Consider the following 16,564-nt stretch of genomic DNA (forward strand, 5'->3'; position numbering starts at 1 on the left):
TTTATCCACATACATATCTATACGATTCTAGCACGCGTGCGAACACTCGATAGGCGGTCTCATTATAAAATAGACCGTTTCTTCGATCCACCTATTGATCTCCATTGTCTTGTAAATTCGAGTGGTCTCAACGCTAAAAAAAATTTTAATTATCGTTGTGGCTCTTACAAAAGCGTATATTATATATACATACATATATATATATATATATATATATATATATATATATATATATATACATATATGATATAATAATATATGATAAATAAGAAAGTATGGATATATATTATTTTAATATAATATATTATAATAATATAGGATAGTAAGAGAGATATATTTTAGAGTACAAATTCGAAAAAAAAATTATAAAAATAACTATTTCGTTCTAAAAAGAAATATTATGCTTTCGAGCGTTAACGAGAACCAAGCGGAATAACTGGCAAAACGAGGGTAAAATTGCCGATGCCATCTTCGTGCGACCATCAGCACCAACCGACTTCCAGCACTTTAGTTATTCGCGAATTACACCGCACGCTAGACCAAGTAGAAAAGTTGGCTGCACTGATTGCTCGCGACGTGCACTGCAACAAATTCTACGAAGAAGAAGAAGAAGAAGAAAAAGAAGACTTCGTCGTGGTTGTCGTCGTCAATGTGGTGGAAAGAGGTCAAAGTTTAAGACGACGAAAAATTTTCGTTAAGGTTTGTCGTAGAAGATTTCGTAAAGGTTGATGATGGTGCTAGTGATTCCAACGTAAAAATGTGGTAACGATAGACAGCTTCTCTAAGGTATAGAAAAAAGCAAAAAAAAGAAAAAGAAAAAGAAAAAAAGAAATACAAAAAAAGGCGAAGAAAACCGGGCGAAGAAAATGAACCAAAAACTGTTCAACTTTTATGGCGGATGCAAAACGGTGGTTGGCTTATCGCACGAGTGTTTGTATGGTGTGATCTATCCTCGTGAAAGTCGGAACCTCCACCTCTCTTGGCCTACATACCGAGAGTTATGACCGGAGCCGTTGCACTGTGTCATACAACCGCGTGAGATCTTCGCGTGGAACGTATATATATATATATATATATATATATATATATATATATATATATATAAGGAAATACATAGGAACATTACCCTCTAGAAAGATTGACGGAAAACATCTCTTTACTTCTGTTTTTCATTCAGTACCTAATAATCTGTTATCTAAGATTCCGTGTAGATTCTTAATATTTAATAATTCGAAATAAATGGTAATTTGTTGTCGATCGAAATAAGGATAAACATCTTAATCGTATTCTTGTATATTGCTTATCACATACTACAAAGACGGATATACATATATATGTGTATGTATATATATATATATATATATATATATATATATATATATATATGTATATATATATATATGTACTCTCTTTTTCTCTCTCTCTTTCTCTCTTGCGATGCTTTAAACGAGATACTGCAAGGTAGTAAATTTTCTTTCTTATCGATGCATCGACCCGAACTCCAACGAAAAATTTATCCAAAAGAAAAAGAGAGAGAAAGAGAGAGAAAGCTCCTCTCCTAGTAACACAATATGCAAATTATAAAAACTTTAATTTCTCTCTAGCCGAGTCTAGCCGGTGAAGAAAAAAGAAGGAAAAGAAAAAAAAGAAAATAAGAAAGATTGAGAGGAACACGTACTCATAGAAGCGCGAACTTGCCGAGATACCATCCAGGCTCTTATCGATTTATAATTTACATTTAATTCCGTCGAGTAGTACTATACCCTATGCAAAAACGTTCTCCACGTTCTCACGAATAAAAGGACGTGTTGTTAAAAGCGGTCGAAAGATGTAAGCGTGATTACGCCTTGCTAAATCTCATCGCACGTTGAAACATTTCCTGAAAAATCTCACAAACTTGATCCATTCATTTCTATAGAATATAATCTATGTAAAACTCGTACACACGATATATCTTAACTAATTATAACGAGCATATTATTACAAACCGTTTTATCAATATGAAGAGAATAATTTTTTGATTTCGTTATTACATTTGTAAGTAGTTTGATTATTTTATAAATAAAGGAACGTCCTTGTTATTATTTATATCACTATCCAAAAACGATTTCGAATTTAACATTTCTGTACAATGTAATGCTATACGTTATGCAATAAACTGATTTGTAACCTTTGATTATTAAAATTATCTTAAATTAACGATATATAATATACGGTATTAATAAACAAATACGCTATTACTTAATTAATTACAGCAGAGAGAGAGAGAGTAAATGTAAAATAATTGAAATTATAAATTAATTAAATGGACGCACTCAGATTAGGATGATGGTGATGGTGGTTATTCATTCTGGTAATACTCTTCTGTATCGAGCCAGAAACTGATTTGTTATAACCTTTGAAAATCGTTGATGATCTCGAGAGCGTTATTGTTCGTATCACTCTATAACTAGAACTATGAATTTCAAGTTCTTATCTAATAGAATGTTATACCAAAATTATCTTATACTAATGATGTATAAGATACAGTATTAATACATGAATAAACACGCTATTACCTAAATGAATGCTCTGTAAAGGAAATAAATGTAGAACGATCGGAATTATAAATTAATTAAATGGCGAGCTTGGATGCTAGTAAATTGCCTCTTCGGTATTCAGTGAAAGATTGACTTGTTGTAAAGACCTAATGATTTCAATAGCGTTAATGTTTATATCGTTCTATAACTACGACTTCAAATTTCAAGTTTTTACCTAATAAAATGTTATACTAAAATTATCTTATACTAACGATGTATAATGTACGGTATTAATAAATAAATAAATACGCATTACGTAAATAATTTCGCAGTAAAGAAATGAATGTAAAATAATCGGAATTATGAATTAATTAAATGGTTACGCTCGGACTTTGATGGGGATGAATTACCTCTTTGGTTTCCAGTGAGAGATTGACTTGTAACCTTTGAAAATCGTTGATAATCCCAAGAGCGTTATTGTTCATGTCGCTTTCTAACTACGATTCCTACATTGCAGATCTTATCTAATAGAATATTGTACTAAAATTATCTTATACTAACGATGTAGAATGTACGGTATTAATAAATAAATAAATACGCATTACTTAAATAATTGCGAAATAGAGAAAATGAATGTAATAATAATTTAAATTATAAATTAATTAAATGGTCGAGCTCGGACTTGGATTGTAGCGATGTTAGCTCTTCGATATCCAACGAGAGAATGTCTTGTTGTAACCTTTGAAAGTCACTCGAGATCTCAAGAGCGTTATTGTTTATATCTCTTCCGAGAAACCATCCGAAGTTGTAATCTGTGAAAGTCGCTCGAGATCTCAAGAATGTTATTGTTTATATAACTTTCCAGAAGCGAAGTGGAGTATCGAATAAAAAACCTTTATACGTACTTTATATGTACATCTTTATACTGTATATACATATATATATATATACACATATATACTATATCTCGATCGAATATTCTTATGATATAATACATTATTATATGATATCGCAAAAATATTAAACATGAGTAAATAATAATTAATGCGATAAATATGTATAATTAATATAAATATGATGATTAAAGAATTGTAATGAGTAAGGTACATTGTTAAATAACTTGTAAAATTATTATTTACACATTGCTATATTCTTTTTATTATAGAATAAATTGAAAAATTTTCATCACGGTTTTTAAAAATTTTTTTATCGTACGATACCTTTCGATATTTTTCCGTCACAACAATCATAATCATAACTTCGACTAGCTCGTAGACGATAAAAGTAATTTCAGTACTTAACAAATAGCCTAGCCTTTACGACGCGTTTACCTTATCGCACATTTATTGCCGACGCGACGCGCGTAACGCGCGCCCACGAGCGAACATGCCTTTGGCCAAATCGATAAGAGAGAATGTTAGAGATATTAAAGCTTCCTAGTCTCTTGGAACCTTACAAAATTTATGATAATTCAAGGTTACTCTTTAATCTTACATAAAAGCTATATACTCATTCCATTGTCTTGAACATAGACTAATACTAAATAATAATAATAATTTTCATAAATCAACGATTGAAAAACGGGAGAGTAACTAGTTGCATCGATAATATTATACTGAATTTTCATAAATTATGAATTCGAATGTGAACTGGCTATTATTAATTACGAGTTAATTATTAAAATTATTAATAGACCATTACAATGGAATAGTGTATGTACATCATAAAATGAAGAGTATAATACTACGTTTAATTAATATCCTGATCGATTTTTGTCAGATTGAATACATTAAACGAAGATCAAAGCTTACGATCGTAAAAGGAAGATTGTCGTGAAAGAAAGAATAATATCGTAAAAAATCCGTACTTTGCATGAAGAAAGAAAAGAAGAAAAGAATAATGTAAAAAGTTTCTTAGAAATTAATAAAAGATTTATGTAGTTCGATGATAAACCAGTAATATTATCTTTTACAGTATAGCTAGAGCATATAATCTTTAGGCATTTCGATCGGTCTTGAAGGGGTGACGGTGATATCGTGTCCTTTAACTATCCACCGTTCTACGTAGAGATCACACCAACATAGTAGGTGCGAGTGTTACGGAGTGAGGAGGTAAGAGGAGGGATATACCGGATAACACCAAGGGTAACAAATAACGCGCGTACTTATCTGAGCCATGCACTTTTCACTGACAAGGGTATATGATTTATTACGCTACAAGCTTGTTACAATGAGTCCAGGACGTGTTAAACTGACCACGTTCATCATTAAAATTAATGGGTATTGGATACTGGCCTGAGTTAGCGAAGAGAAAGACAAAGAGAGACAGAGAGACAGCAGCAAACGAGGGAAGAAGAAAGAGAGAGAGAGAGAGAGAGAGAGAGAGAGAGAGAGAGAGAGAGATAGTGATAAATCAGATACGGTTGGTCGAATTTCCCAAAGATAACTAAATTTGGATCAACCTGAAAAATTTCTCAAATATAACGCGTTCTTCGTATTCCTTGATAAAAGAAATCAAAGATATTAGAACGTTGTTCAAAGTAAAATATTCATCTAAGAAATATTATGAAATAGCAAGTTGAACCATTAGGAGTCGATTAGTCATGAACTAAAAGGAGAAGAAGACGAAGACGACAATGAAAGAGTTAAAGTATCGAGTTCTCGATTTGTGTAAAACACGCAAAGCCTTGGTGAAAGATTTCTTATTGAAAATGATACGCGAGGAACACGAAAAGTATTTATCGATCAACGTCACGCGAAGGTATGGACTACGGGAATAATATAAAGGTAAGTTGCCAGTAAAGGTGCTAGTAGCTTACGTCAATCGTATGTGTATGTTGTACGTGTTACGTTCATCCGACGGTGTTTAACGTTTATTATCGTGAAATTGTTCCGGTAGGAGTACCCATTGTACCGTTGAATGTGAAACGTGTTAAACTAACCGCTAACACCCATTAAAATTAATGGGTATTGAATAGTGGAGACGGCCGGCAATATGAGATATATGCTAAAAGCAAAATGAAGTGCTTCTCCTGCTTGGTATTTCAGAAGAAACTGACGACGAACAATAATGTAAAAAGAACAAATGGGATGATGTCTCCTTTTAGCGCAACGTTCGTTCTTATATTTAATCTCTTTAAAAGAAGGTATTACATCGCGTTAACGATGATCGGACGAATATATAATAATTAAAAAATCAAAGTAAAATGTTCGATACTGTTCAAAAAAATATATATATACATTTAAAGTGCATACATATTGTGTACGATGTCCAAGAAATTGACTACAAAAGTTAATAGTACAATAATGTTAAAAAACAAATACGGTACGTCAGTGTCGTAAGTAAATCGGAAGAAGGACTTGAAGGAGACGTAAAGAAACTCGATCGGTCGATGCATCTAGCCAAACAAATCGTCTCCCTGCGATAGAAATTTATCGTTCAGTCTAGAAGTTCCTAATGCGATTCGAAGTGTACTTTCGAGTGTTTGTAATGGTAGTAGTGTTTGCGTGCTGTGTTCTTCATCGACGAATGTATATCATTCGCTATGTTGAAAATGAGAGGGTAAAAAGTTGGCTAGGAAAAAAGGAAATAGATGATGAGAAGGGAAAGGAAGAAAGAGAAAGAGAGAATTCGATGAACGAGCTCGATCTCTTTCTCGATCGAGTTCCGAGAATTAGTGGGCTAGTGGAGAAGGTGTTGGTCGATCGATCGCTGAAATTCGAATCCGAAATGCTGCTGAATTCTGTGGAAAGATTGTGGGAACCGTACAAAAAGGACCGATGTGAATGCAGTCGGTCAACGTCGAAGACAGAAGAGAAGAGAGTCTAGGAGGAAAGGGAAAACTCTCGTTCATTTCTCGTTCCTGATGATATATATATATATATATATGTGTGTGTGTGTGTGTGTGTGTGTGTGTATGACGAATGCAGAAGTTGGATATTTACATCCCAAAAACGGCTGATTATTCCACGAAAAAGAAAATATCATTTTTCACTATCATCCAAATTAAAATTTATTTAAAGCTCGTATCATAATGATTTCAAGATTATAAAATACTTTTTACATAACGAAACAACGTTAGAAACTCAAGAAAGTTGTTGCAACCCTTTAAAAATAAATTACCGTTGGTAAAGTTTCGTTAAAATCGTAAGTTCAAAGTTGAAAAACTTTTCTCTTTCCTAGTTTCTCCTACGCGGGTTAAAATTTTACATAGTTGCCTTTCGACAATGCTTCTCACCTACATATTTGCTTAGGATTCTCCTTCTTGATCGTGTTCTAGTTGATATCCACGGTACGCGGATATACGGCAACGTATTCTCCATCAAAACGACAACAAGGTTTCTCCAAATTCCCTAGATGTCTAAGATAATTAACGGACATTTATACGGTATTCTCTCAATGATAATCTTCGTTTATATGTGTAAGCATCTATATGCATAGGATCGCATTCTAGCATATACAAATTCTAGCATATGCATATATATATATATATATATATATATATATATATAGCATTTATAGTCTATATACATAGATATAAAGATTATAGTACATAAATATTTATCAAAAATGAATGACATAAAACGAACAAATGCTTTCCCTTTTTATTTCTTGGCTATAGAAAAAAATAATGAAGATATAAAGTAGTTTAACAAGCTGCCTCTGTAGCATACTTCCAAACGTGAAGTTATAAGTCTCTTTTATACCTAATATCGTACGCTATGAGATCGTAACACGTTCATTCATTGTTTGCAATCAATTTTTACACATACGTATACAAAATATTGTTGAACTAAATTTGAAATTCAATAGGTTTCGATGAGAACCTTGCTATCTTATATAATACGTATATATGTTTCGAATGATCCGATGCAATCAGTATAGAATCTTTTTACGATTGCGGTCGAAGAGAGCTTCATTGCATCGATCTTGATGCAACGTTGAACGGTGTACGATCCTCATGTTCACGACCGAGACAGCTGCCAAGAGATTTATATCGTTAAAAACCTGATCTGATTTGTGCGAAGATTCGAGAGGCAACCCGTTTTTGTCCAGCCCTATATAAACGCTTACTTTTTTACGAGACGCTACTTTCTGAGCGTCAAAAGCAGTGATAAGCTTCTAGAAAAATACTCGATCTATAGAATAAGAAAAGAAAAAATAACAAAAAGTCTTTGATAGTTAAGCGAATGACTTATTTATCCACGATCTAAACAGAGAGAAACAACACAGCGAAATGAAATTCTTCTAAAACTTAAGAAAATGAAATAATTCGTAAGGCCTTGAAAGGAGAGATATTCGATGCAATTAATGGTATTCTTCATTACATAGATACTTCTAATTCAAGTACAAAGTAACTCGAGTTCCTTCAACGAGATTCCTTTCGGTACGTTCATTGCAAACCCCTTGCTACTCCTTTAATACGATAACGGCTATTAGTCAAACATCCTTCGAGCGAACATTCTCTCTTTTTCTATTTCTTCGTTTTTCTATCCTCGGTCTCGAGGAATTTTATTAAAATTCTTCTTGAAATCAACATTAACTTTCGACCTTAGAGAAAGGAAAATAAAGTATCTCGTAAACATTTTCTTTTAATGTACTTATTTCACTCGAAAAGAGTTAAGCAACTCGATCCGTTCTTTGAAAACAATGTTCTAAGATCTAAAAGAAGTCAGGATAAAAAGACAGGTTAGTAGTTAAAAAGCGAGTTCTTCTGGTATCATTTGAAAAAGAAAAATAATATCGGATATAAATAAAATACAGTTTAACGATAAGAAGCGAGATGATCATGGACGATAATCGAAAAGAATACGACAAGGAACAGCAAGGAACAGAAAGAGAGTATACTAGAATACTGCGATAAACCTTTATGGAGCTTTATTATTTTCTACAAGGATATTGGCAATATCCTTTATTCCACGCTGCTGGTATCGTGACGCCGACTTGACTTTCGCGGTTTCGACAATATAAAACTTCTTACCCGATAAAGCTTTACCTCGAACGATCCCTCATTTCGAGAATATATGCTTCCAGCTCAGCGCGTATTTCTACGAAAACGCTTTAAATATTCCACGAAGAAGATGCAATAAACATTATACGACGCGTATCGAGCGGAGAAAATGGTAAAGCAACGATGTAACCCGAGAGAGGGAAAGAAGAAGAAGAAGAGAAAGAGAGAGAGAGAGAGAGAGAGAGAGAGAGAGAGAGAATGGATGATCGTATAAAAAAAAGAAGAAAAAAAAGGGAAGCCAAGATGAAAACAAGTTGCTCATAGTAAACAAAGAAAGTAGAACGTTAATAATCTTGAACATTTTACAAACAGAGTTGAGAATGTCTCTTTTATGAGATTTATCGAAGTAATTTTGAAGAAAATATAAAAAATATGAAGAAGGGTTATTCTATGAACGTGAAACAATGCTAACGGACGTATCTCTCATTACGCTTTGTGGTAGACGTAGCATGAAAAGGTCACGAGAAAAGGAGAAGAAAGAGGAGGAAGGAGATAGGTTGGGGGATGGTCCTCCGGTAAACCGCGTAATTCTCTTTAATTTCTCCCGAGGCACTATCTCGTCTTTTGGTAAGAGGAGCGTAAAACGAGAGTAGAAAGAAGGAGAGAGGTGAGCGTAGGTAAGTAAGAGACGGAGCTTGGGAAGGAAGAGGAGAGGAAGGGGGAGTGTTCGGTAATTCGAGATTTCTAAGATTGGAGGAGCGCAATTAACGCGGCGATCCGTTCTCTCTAATTAAATCTTCTGAGTTTCCGTAAGGGAAATGCGTAGTAAGAAGTCCAATAGATATTATAAATGTATATATATATATATATATATATATATATATATATATATATATATATATATTGTGTATAGGTCTACAACACTCACCTCAACTCGATGCCTTCGCTTCGTTTATCATTTATGCTGACGATGAGTTCGCGAGGCTGTATCGCCTTGTTGCCGGTGCACTTTGAGGAAGTCACTTTGCCGCACGAGCGTTCACCAAGAAGCACGAACGAGCGCGAGGCTCGAGACACACAGAACGAAGAAAACGAAACCGAATAGAAGGTTATTTCTTCACGATCCTCTCATATAGGAATATATATATATATATATATATATATATATATATACATATATATGTATATATATATATTTGCGAATTTATTAAAGCACGAATGACGTTGACAAGGACGAAGACGAAGACGAGGACGACGACGACGAGCACGACGATCGGATTCACGAATTTTATGAATGATCAAAGAAACTTCATTTCAAGCTGCTCTGCTTTCTTCTCTGTCAGCTGATCACTCGTGTTTTTCTGCACTCTATATCGACATTCATAAACAAATAATCTCTTCTTCCAAATGATATAACACGAGACTTAAATTAGCCAGTAGGATTCTCCAAATACTCGTTAGACATAAATAAATAAAGACAAAAAGGAATTCACGCGAAGACAATGGAGAAGAAAACACGTTGCCGATAACGAGAACGATGACGACGACGACGACAATGACAACGACGACGACAATAACAATCAAGAACACGAAGGAGAACGGGCGACGTAAACACACTGGACACTCGAGGTCTCTCAACTGCTTTCGCTTCGACACGGTCGCGCGCGCACCACTTGCGGAGAGCTTGATAAACGCGCGCGGAGAGCAACAGTGCGCAAGCTGTGCTTTTTCCTGCAGCTTTGCGTCAACTTCTATATATCCTCCTATAGATATCTACGTTGTAGTTGTGGCTAACGAGGACCCACCCTCTCCCTTTACACTCTCTCTTTCTCTTTCTCTCTCTCCCTGTCTCTCTGTCTCTTTTTTTCTCTCTTCCTCTCTGTCTCTCTCTCTCTCTCTCTCTCTCTCTCTCTCTCTTTTTCTCTGTCTCTCTTTCTCCGTTTAATACATACGTGCGTACATAGGTACGTACGTGCGTAGTGTTACGTCTCCCGCGGTGCGTTTTCTCACGACAGCGACCACGGTGGAGCGGCCACGGTGGATCGCGACAAGTAACTGCCGAGAGAGCCGGCCGACCCCGATTACCTCGAGTCTGCGCCCTGCCGACGCGTTTCTACTACACACCGGATATAAAATATAGACGACCACCACCCTCTAACCCTCACCACCCTCACCACTCTCCCTTTTCCTCCCACCATCTCTTATATACACATCTACGCGCTGTACTCCTCTTCTACGCAGCGAAAACCATCCCTCCCCCTCTCTTTCATCTCTTCCTCTTGTTTTCTCTCTTTTTTTCTTTTATCTATCCAGCTTCTTCTTTCTCTCTCTCTTTCTTTCTTTCCTTTTTCCTTTTTTTTTCTTTTTTTTCTCTCTTTTCTTCCTTCCCTTCATCGAGTGCGCCCGCGCACTACACTTTCTACTTTCTTTATCTCTTTCTCTCTTTCTCTTTCTTTCTTTCTTTCTCGTCTCTCTCTTTCTCTTTAGAAACTCGAGCTTGCCGCAGCACTGCCCGTTGGAAAAACTCCCCTCTCGCAACGCAGCAATCCAACGACGCGATTAGATCAACGAATTTCGGAACGTAACACCTTGCGAGCTTCTCCTTCTTCTTATTTATGTGAACGCGATAGGAAATGTTCGAGGCTCGAAAACCCTGCGTAGAAATCGATGGTAGAATAAATTTCGTTTTCTGAGAAGAGGAGTGAACGTGAGAGAGTTATTGAAAAGTTTACATGTTCTCTGCTTCTACTGCTATTACATGTTTCTCTCTCTCTCTCTCTCTCTCTCTCTCTCTCTTCCTGTCTCCCTCTTTTTCCTTTTCTTTCTCTTTCGTTGATTTACCGACTCAACGAATGTATACATACGTACGATTCATCCAAGAGAGAAATAATAATTCGCACCTCGCGTGACGCTTCGTAATATCGGACCAAAGCTTTTTTATCATTGCCAAGACAGAAGGAACGATAGATCAATGGGAAATTATTATTGTGGTTAAGAATTCAATCGTCCAGTCAACGGACTTTTCTTTACTCGTTTGTAACTCTGACATAAAAATAGATGGATATGATATTGATAAAAATTGTATTACAAGTAACTATTTACATTATTACGACTAATCATCATTCATACATTTGAGATATTTCGTATAATATACACAAATCGAAACACTATTTTTCCAAGGTATCCCTTGGAAAAGTTTTCGTATGTCTTTCGAATAAATTATTATCGAGAGTGGGCCTTGTGGTCTTTTTACGGACTGTCGCGTTCGTTCTTTACGACGACGTTTAAAGCACGTGGATATGCGTATACCCGTAATATTATATTCGCATAGAAGGTTTCGCTCCGAATACACGAATACACGTGGGACACGTCGTCGAAACGAAAGCGAACCTCTTCTCTCCTGTCCGTGACGATACGTAAATGGACGGGTTTCGAGTACTGTGTATTATATATACATATATATAGGTACATATATATATATATATATATATATATATATATAAAACATGTATTATATATATATGATATATATATGTATTCGTACGTTTACATAGGAGACATCTTCGTGCTTTTATCATCAAATGCAAGTATTCTATGCATGAGCTAGCACGTAACGCGTTACGAGTAAACTGTCGGACGCACTACAGACGTTCACTAAGAATCTTTTTCAAAATGTAGATACTATATTTTATAGTTTCCCTATATCTACTTATGAAATTTTTCATTCTCATAGCAATAAGGTTTATAGAAATATTCGTATATGTAACGTGAAGTATTTCAGATTCATTTTTTATTAATATTTTAATATAATAATCCTCCTAGATCGTGTAATTATAATTTTAAGGAAGGGAAATATGTGCAACCGACAAGGATAAGGCTATAACATTACTGTGAACAATGATTATGAGAGAATAATGTTGATTGCTGTTGACAACATATTTCTTCAACTATTATAATTATTCTAGAGAATGATTACATCTAACGATATATGAGAATGCATTCTTCATATAAATCGACAACTATCTTTAATGCGAATATAATTACGATAAAATTATGTCGTTATGAGACACAGTATGTATAACGTGAAACGTTTAGGCTGCTTATCACGCCTGGTTTTATAATGATTTAGACCAACGATGAGGTCATGCGTAATTCTTGACCGATTTCGACGGTCTTATTTTAAAGATAAAGGTTCAAACGAATATGAATACATCATATTTTTTAAATATCATAAAAGAATTTTAATTTTAAATTTCAATAGGTACGGAAGTACAATAGTAGAAATTTTATTACTCGTTTTCATTAAACAATAATGATTAAAAAGCCTTTGAGTGACTTTGATACAAAAAATAATTAATTCACTGGTGTAAATCTTTTTTACGATCATTTAAGATATATATATATATATATATATATATATATATATATATATTGCATTCTAGTGAATTTTACTAGTTATTAATAGTTATATATAACAATTATTTTTAATAATCAAGATTATATATTCGCTTAAATAAATCATAGCCCGAAATGTGCGTCAAATATAAAATAATTTTACTTTAACGTTTCGATACAACAAAGTTTTCAAGTCGAAGTTTTTGTATTCAATTAATAAAAGCGAGCTGTCGAAGGACTTTGGTTGTTATTGAAACAGTTTTCTCTTGGACTTCGACGAATAAAGATCGAAGCACTCTCCTTCCAAATGCGTAAGCTTAAATAAACTGCTTTCGATAATTTTAGAATTATTTAAATAATTTGAAACGTACGTGGTGTTTAATAAGCTAATATTTCGACAATAGCACATTTGTTTAAACATTTCATAGTTCGAAATACGTCTTAAATATAAAATAGAATTAAATAAGTACTTAAAAAATATTCAATTCCGACCGAGAGGTCGTTGCCTGTTTACATCAAGAAAAACAAACCTTTCAATGGCTTTGATTGTTATTGAAACAGTTTTCTTTTGAACTTCGTCGAATAAAGATCGAAGCACTCTCTTTCCAAACGCGTAAACTTAAATAAATTCTACTTTCGATAATTTTAGAATTATTTAAACAATTTAAAACATACACGGAGTTTAATAAATTAATATTTAAACAATAGCACATTTGTTTAAACATTTCATAATTCAAAATATGTCTTAAATATAAAATAGAAATAAATAAGTACTTGAGAAATATTCTATTCCAACAGAGAGATCGTTGTCTGTTTACGTCAAGAAAAACAAACCTTCCAATGGCTTTGATTGTATCGAAATAGTTTCCTTCTGGATTTCGACGAGTAAAGATCGAAGCATACTCTTTGCAAACGAATATACTTTAAAATGTATACATTCGATTATTTCACGTACATCTAATACAACTGCAGAATATTTAGATAATATTGCGACGAATTGCGAAGTAGAGTCAATATCGATCACGATAAAAACTTATTAATAGTTATTCTATAAATTCTATCTTCATGATCAAGATGGCCATCGTGCTGCTGGCATCCGCAAAACTTTAAAGTAAGTCTATTTTTTTATCAAATATTTCTTCAAAAATATCAATAATTTCTTTCTATAACAATAATACTGTTAACTATATTTGTACTTTTCTGTTTCAGAAGATCATTGCTATCGTGCGTGAAGCAATGATGTCATCGAGTGTTTATATCGCTAAAATAAAAAGAAAAATATCGCGTAGTAGTAACAGTGTTTGTTCGTTCGCGTTTCGCGTTTTAAAGAACAAATGAACTTACATCGACTGCGTGCAATGCAGTCGTTAGAGTCAGTGTTTGTTCGTAAAGTTTTTGCTTATTTTAACAGTCGTACAGACTGTATTTGTAAAAGACAGTAAAGTTTCGCGAATTAACTTCAGTGACCGTCCGTTAAAAAGTAACTACCGCGTATTAAAGTCAGTGCATTATTGAAGTGAATCTCAACCTACAGCGATGTCGACCTATCTCATTATGAACCACCTACGAATCATCCACCCTCAATTTCGACCTAAATCGCGGACGAGTGTTTTGGAGCCGTTGCAGAACTTCTTAAGTAGTAAGTAAATTTTTAAGTCCTCCCGATGACTCAATTATGTCGAGGACGAAAAGTCCAAATCAATACGAGTGATCGATTATAATTAATTAGTAGAAGAGCGTTGAGTGACCACGAATAAATTTCTTCGAATATTTGCTCATGAATGATTTTTTTAGTAAACATAATGAATAGGATCTTCCCATTTTGAATATTTCAATGCATTTTTAAATATTTTTCTTTCATAAAAATAGTAAAGAATCTATATTAACGAATTTTAATAAAAAATAGATGTAAGTAAGAAGACATTTTGCGATGGGTAATTTCTAGATTACAAGTGAATTTGTATAATTATTTTTCTAATAAGTAGAGTAATCGTTTGTAAGAAGGAGCGTCCTTATTTTTAAATAAAAATTGAATAAATATTTAATCAATTTTGTTAATAAAGGAAAAATCTCGATAGAGTCATCTGTAAAATAAGTTAATAAATTTTTGGATCAGAATTTTTAGAAATTAATATACTAATTAATATAAATTTCTCCCTTTATACTTTCTCGACCTTTCGAATATTTTCTATCTATATATACTCGATCTATATGTACTCTCCATCAGTAATAATTAGTTTTTCCTTTTCTAAATTGCATTAGGATTGCATTAGAATTGCGTTAGAACTCTAGATTTCACTCCACATTTTAGCATGAAGTAAAAAAGAGACTATATGAGACTATGAAAAGGTCCTCACAAACTGTGATTCGGGGCAACTGAGTTATTTTCGAAGATTTACCAAAACCTTTCGAGAATGGCTTTCAGTAAAATTTCAATTTTACCATATTGTCGCTCAAAATGCTCTTATAGTGATGGATGTAGAGATGTAGATTTAAAAAACTGAAACGACGTAACATTCTGTTTCCAGTTTCACATTGTCACGCGTACGTTAGTAGGATTATTTCATATTTTATACATTTTTAATATCAATGTCGAGTCATTAACTTTTCGCTTTCTTCTTTTTTGAATATCAATATAATTTATAAATTTACGTTTATAAAATCAAGTTTTATACTAAAGTCAAGTAAAAAATTTTTCACTTTCTTCCTTCTTAAAATTCAATTAAATTTCTAATTTTATTCTTATAAAATCAAGTTCTATATTAAAGTCATAGCTATGAAACGTATAAGGCAATTGTGGGGTCCACTGAAAGTGCATTGAACCTGAAAAGATGCACATGAAGCTGAAACGAGCACACCAGGAAATGTGCCAAGGTCCCACTTTGCCTCGCATAAGCGAGTAGGATTATTTGATATTTTGCATTTTTATTATTAAAGTCAAGTCCCATACATTTTTTACTTCTTCCTTTTTTTTAAATTAAATTAAATTCGTACTTTTATCTTTCATAAATAGGATATTTTTTAATCCTATAAAATTAAGTTCCATGAAAGTCATAGTCACGAAACGTATAAAATATGGCAATTGTGGGGACTACTAAAACACTACTGAATAAAGGTGCACACGCAGCTAAAACAAGCATACTGGGATGTGTGCCAAGTTCTTCCATTCCCACTCGTTACGGGAAAAGAATTTTTGTTTAGATTAAAATCAAGAACTTTTCATTTTCTTTTACTTTTTTAAAATTAAATTAAATTAAATTGAGAATTTTATCTTTCGTAAGTAATACACACATACACACGCATGTATATTTATTTATTTTCTTTATTTCCTTTCTTCTCCACAAAATCAAGTGCTATTATAGCCATTTTATTAGAACTTTTTCAAATCACGAAACGAATAATAACAATTGTATAAAATACTAAAATCTCACTGAGTAAAGATTCAAAAGGTTGAACAAGCATATTATGATGTATGCTATGTTTTTCATTTGCACCGTGTTACGGTAAACAATCAGGAAATAAAAATTATTTGTTTTCAAGACGGCTAATTTAATATAAATACTAGTAGAGTTTTTATATCAAGATTATTTTCGAACGATGATGTACTCTGAAAAAGTTGCTAGAATCTTATAAAAATTTTATATTTTCATTCCTTTTATAAGTAAACTTTTCGATTAAATTTTACATAACTTGCATAGAA

General features: G+C 33.3%; 1 protein-coding gene across 5 annotated transcripts in view; it reads right to left on the minus strand.

Moving 5' to 3' along the window:
• Positions 1-9,619, minus strand: part of LOC127062823 (teneurin-a) — a 473,231-nt gene extending 463,612 nt beyond the window's left edge. For 2 of the 5 annotated variants that reach the window (XM_050991641.1, XM_050991640.1), the window contains exon 1: positions 9,398-9,618. The gene's annotated coding sequence lies outside the window, so the exon portion shown is untranslated. Of the gene's footprint in view, positions 1-9,397 lie in introns of all 5 variants that reach the window. The other 3 variants (XM_050991645.1, XM_050991644.1, XM_050991642.1) reach the window with 2 other exon arrangements.
• Positions 9,620-16,564: the final 6,945 nt, after the last annotated feature.

This window comes from Vespula vulgaris, chromosome 3, assembly GCF_905475345.1.
Source record: "Vespula vulgaris chromosome 3, iyVesVulg1.1, whole genome shotgun sequence".
NCBI classification, from domain to species: Eukaryota; Metazoa; Arthropoda; class Insecta; order Hymenoptera; family Vespidae; genus Vespula; species Vespula vulgaris.